Below are 5,474 nucleotides of genomic sequence, written 5' to 3'. Positions count from 1 at the left end.
GTGATTTGGGTACTCCTCATGAATCCTAATGAGCAACCACTCACTAATGCTAATGATTAAGGTCTCTTTGGCGCTAAAAGAAATCTAGCAAAGTAGAAACAAAAAAAAAAAAAATCTCAAAGTAGCTCAAGAGGGACTTGGCTGCAGATGGCACTTAAGGGAAAATCTTCTACAGAATGATTTCCTTCCTTTTTGTCCTGAACTAAGGGGAAAGAACCTCAGTTATCAATGCATCATACATTTAGATGAAATACAAAGAGTTTCTAGTTACAAGTGTTTTGCAACTACTAGTTTGGCATTTCCACAAAAAGTTATAAAGACATGGTTGACTCAGGTATAAAGGCACACACCGGTAACTCTGGCTCCCAGTAGATGAAAGAAGAAAGACTGTGGTCCAAGGTTAGCCTGGGCAGAAGTGTGAGACTATCTGTAATAAATAAATAAATAAGCAAATAAATAAGCAAATAAACCAATGGCCAGGTGCCAGTGGCTCAACCCTGTAACCCTAACTACTTAGAAAGATGAGACCCAAGGATCACAATTTGAAGCTTACCTGATCAGAAAAGTCTGTGAGACTCTTATTCCAAATAACCACCAAAAAGCCAGAAGTGGAGCTGTGCCTCATATGGTAGAAGCACTAGTCTTGAGCAAAAAACAACAACAAAAAGCCTCCGAAAGAAGTAGGTTGGCCCTGAGTTTCAGTTCCAGAAATGGCACCAAAATACATTAAATTAAATAAATAAACTAAATCAAAGAACTGAGAGTCTGTGCAAGGCCCTGAGTTCAAACCTATACCACCAAATGAAAAGAAAATAAAGGATGAGGTGGGCACCTATAATCCTAGCTATTTAGGAGGCTGAGATCTGAGGATCATGGTTCAAAGCTAGCCCAGGGAAGGAAAAGTCCATGAAACTCTTATCTCCAATAAACCACAAGAAAACAGGAAATGGGGCTGTGGCTCAAGTGATAGAGCACTTGCCTTGAGCTGAAGAGCTGAGGGACAGCGCCCAGGCCCAGAGTTCAAGCCCCACAACCAACCAAAAAAAATAAAAAGAAAGAAAATAAAGGATGAAGATGACTATACCACAGTTAATAGACCATAGAAGGAACTTTTTATGAAGTGTTTCATAATATAATTTTTTTTTTTGTCAGTCATGGGGCTTGAACTCTGGGCTTGGGTGCTGTCCCTACACTCTTCAGCTCAAGGCAAGCACTCTACCACTTAAGCCACAGCACCACTTCCGGTTTCTGAGTGGTTTATTGGAGATAAGAGTCTCATGGACTTTGCTGCCCAGGCTGGCTTTGAACCATGATCTTCAGATCTCAGCCTCCTGAGTAGCTAGGATTACAGGAGTGAGCCACCGGCGCCCGGCTCATACCCAAATGTATAACCCAAATGTACCTCACATACCCAAATGTATAACCCAAATGTACCTCACATACCCAAATGTATAACCAAGGCTAACTACTGCAACAAAATAACTGTAACCTAGAGAGCAGATTAGAATGGAGGAAGTTGTAAAGTGTGCTTGGGCATGCAGTCTTCAAAAATCCTAAACCAGGCTCACGGCTGTAATCCTAACTACTCAACAGGCTTAAATCTAAGGATTGTGGTTCAAAGCCAGTCCTGGCAAACAAATCAAGAGACTCTTATCTCCAACAAACCAGCAAAACTGGTAGAGCTCAAGTGGTTGAGTGACAGCTTTGAGTTCAAGCCCCAGTATCAAGCCCCAGTATTGACACACAAAAAAGTCCTACTCTGAAAACACACACACACAAACTAACAATGCCCCCCCACACACACACTCACTCTGTTTGATTTCATTGGGAACATAAGTAAAATTAACCCAACCATACACTAAAGGGAGTACACAAATGATAAAAGTGGGCATTTCCATTTTTAAAGACAAAGCCTTGTAGTTAGTGATGTTTGGAAACCTTCATATGCCAGATGTTGATTGACTCAAAAACTAATAGCAGCTATATATTTTAAATTTTGTTTTATAGCCAATAATGTGATTTTTTAACCCAAATAGTAAAAATAAAGAGGCTAGTTTCTATAGTAAATCCAGCAGTGACTTTCAACTGTGTTTGCCCCTGAAGTTCACCTAGCAAGACTAAACTACTCTTGTCCTGATACCATGTCAATGGCTTGGAAGTGACATCTGAGTATTGGGATTTTTTTTAAGTCCTTAATCACAGAGCTAAGTTGAGTATAACTGAACTGGTGTTAACCAAACCACCTAAACACAACTACCATTTTTATATTCTCCCACCTTTGAATTTTATTCTGCAAAACAAAGTTAATTATAGTCCTTTCTCCTGCTGGAATATAGTGAAGGTAAGACTACAATCATAAAGAACTTTGAGGTAATGAAAAAAAGAAAGTTGTTATTGCTATCTTGATATTTGAAACCAATTGTTCGTATTGCTGACATTGAAAACATGACATATGAGCTTATACAACAAATATGTAGTGAATCTTTAATTCTGAAGGAGATATATATTAAATCTTCTCACCAAAGAATTGATTGTGTTGTAGAATTTAACATGTAATTCAAACAAAGAAGCAGTAAAGGGACAGAGAGAGATGGTATAAGAAGACTGGACCATGCAGTCTAAAAACAGACCTAGAGGATGGTGGAAGAGGGGTTCAAACTTCCAGTCCTGTTGGTCCAATACAGCACAGTCATCTGGAAATGAACCAGCAGCACCAAGGGCTTCCTGGCTTTCGTTTCTTCTCCCATATTCTCTGAAAGACTGATAAGCCTAGAGGGGTTCCTGAAAGAGACCACACCCTAAATATCTTTGCCCTGAAAAGTAGAAAGCAGTTGGCTCCTCACCGCTGACAGCTTAGAAGAGAACATATACCCCCCCCCCAAGGCCCAAAAGCATGGCTCAGTACCAAATCAGAACTTAAAGTAATAATCAATAGTCTTTACCACAGAAACCAGGAATCTATGAGTTCCAGCATAGCTTCAATACAAGTAAGCCAGTGGCACTCCTCAGATACACAAGCCCTGAAAACCTCATCTTCTCTATGAATGAGATTCACAGACCCACTTGCAGAGGATAGCACATCTCCACTCACACACACCTGCAGCACTGCCATGATAGTACTTTAGTTAGCTACATAGGACAAAATATGAGAACTATGTTATATGATGACAGATACAGGGAAAATACAAGAAGGGAATATGTATAAACCTGTCTTGGAATTTCACCCAGTCAAAAGGCTGGCTCCATCCAAATTAAATTTTAATGCCCTAATTGGGTCAAGACTTTGGTGATACAGCTTAGCAACTAGCACCAAGTAACATCCCCATCCCTTCTTGCAATGGACCAACAACCTCTCTGGCTTAATTCTTCTTTAACCTCTTTTCCGTCAATTTCCAGGTTTTCTGTTTCCTTCCATGGGAGCTGGGCTAGCACAATAATTCTTCCTTGTAGTCATCCTCAAACTCTTGCTACTGGGAATGTCAAGCAGGCTTTAATAGCCACCAGTTATCAAGCACATACTATGTTTTGGGTTCTTATCTCATTTTCACTTTCACAAAAATTGATAATGGAGGCATATTATCCCTATTTACAGAGAAGGAAATTGGGGCACAGAGAAATTAGATCATTTCTGCCCAAGGTCAGATAATTAACTAAGCAACAGAGATGACTTTGAACTTGGGTTTGTCTAATCTTCAGCCCATCTTCTTTATAATAATGGTGGCTTCTTATATAGTACCATATGCCAGGCATTGGTCTAAATACTCTACAAACACGAAAATATTTAATATTCACAACAGCCCTAGGAAAGAAGTTCTATTTTTCTCACTGCCATTATACAGATGTAAAAAGCCCTAAAGAATAGGAAGGTTGCACATATCTTAAACTTGCAAAGCTCTAAATTGGCAGCACTAGGATTCACACCCAAACCAGCAGGTTTAAGAGCACATCTAGGCGTTACCACATCATGTATTGCCTCCTTTTACTCTGTGTAACTTAATTCTTACTATGCTCATCCATTCAAATATTTCTTAGGCTCCTACTGTGCATCTAACATCTTACCAGCTTTGTGGTAGAACCAGTATTTGATAGGTTCCTTTCCTCAGGTATCAGTAACCTACTTGGGCAAAATCAGCAAAACAGTATAAGAAGGCAGTCCCCAGAAGGTGAAGCCAGGTATTGTACTAAAGAGACTCAGCCCTGGGAAAGGAAGGAGGACCTCATTAAATACTAAAGGTAAGTTTCATGTAGTAGCAATAACATGCAAACAAACATACATAAAGAGTATTGGTTATGGTGGTAGATTCTCCTATGCCATTCATTTTACTGCTCTTGTGTCTGTATTATCTCATTTAATCCTTCTGCAAGCCTATGAAGCATCTTTATTTAACAGGTAATGGAAATGAGAACTTCCAGAACAAGTCTGGCATGACCAAGTGACAGACCTGGGGTTGTTATGTCATCTGTGTCAGATACCCATTCTCTAAACCTGGAACCTTTTCACACAGGTCCACAAACGGATGAGGCAAGCATTGAGAGGGCCAGGCAGAATCCAACCATTCTAATCTCTAGACCCCTTGGAAGCATTTAGGGCTCTTTTTAAGATTTTTATTAGTGAACATTAGTTGTACAAGGGAGAGTTCAATTGTGACTTTCCTCACAGAAGTAATTGGAATTATTTATCTTTTTCCAATCCCCAGAGGGATATGTACATTTTCAACTTGGAAGCCTCTTCCTGTGGTGTTCTCGCTGTAAACAAGATTCTTCTCTGCAGACTGACATATTGTGATTTGCCTTGTCCAGATATAGAGCATCATTCTTGAGTCAGCTGAGCTTACAAGGGAAAGACCTGGATCAGGGCACGCTGTGCTGGTGGAGCCAGTTTGTGGGGCCATAGACAAGCGATCCACAGGACCTCCAATACAGATTCCTTTGTTAGGAAGGGAGAAAAGGCAGATAGGGGAGTGAGCCAGTCAACACTGCCATTTTCTTACCCTTTTATACTCCCTATTCCCCCAAATTCTGAGCGCCATAAAAGTGCTTTAGCAAGCAGAGAATTGAAATTTCTGCAACAGCTTGAGGAGAAGGTAACCAAGGATCTGCCTTCCCACAGACTCTGTCTTTAGACTCCAAAGACTAAAAAGAACAAATCTGTTTTCTTAACAAGGTTCAAGCCTGACTCAAATTTGTGTTATTAGGAAGAGTGTGGGAGTAGAGAGGCATCTAACTGTGAATATTCAGCTCTTAATCAGCAACCTAGGAGGGCGAGGGTTGGGAAAGTATACCTTCTTGAGAACTTGGGTTCGCTCTCCCACTATCAGGAAAGTGGGCCCCAATGTGACATCACCCACTTGCATCCTCTTATGGCATGACTTTTATAGCACCCATTGCCTGTAACAGGGACAAAGATAGCTGTCAAGATGCTTCTGCCTTTGCACCATTAGGTGGCCTCTAAATAGACTTTATTAGTAGACCTA

This window comes from Dipodomys merriami, unplaced genomic scaffold (assembly GCF_024711535.1).
Source record: "Dipodomys merriami isolate MVZ:Mamm:240054 unplaced genomic scaffold, mDipMer1.0.p SCAF_1, whole genome shotgun sequence".
Taxonomy (NCBI): Eukaryota; Metazoa; Chordata; class Mammalia; order Rodentia; family Heteromyidae; genus Dipodomys; species Dipodomys merriami.
The sequence above is the reverse complement of the archived record's forward strand: the minus strand, read 5'-3'. Positions refer to the sequence as shown.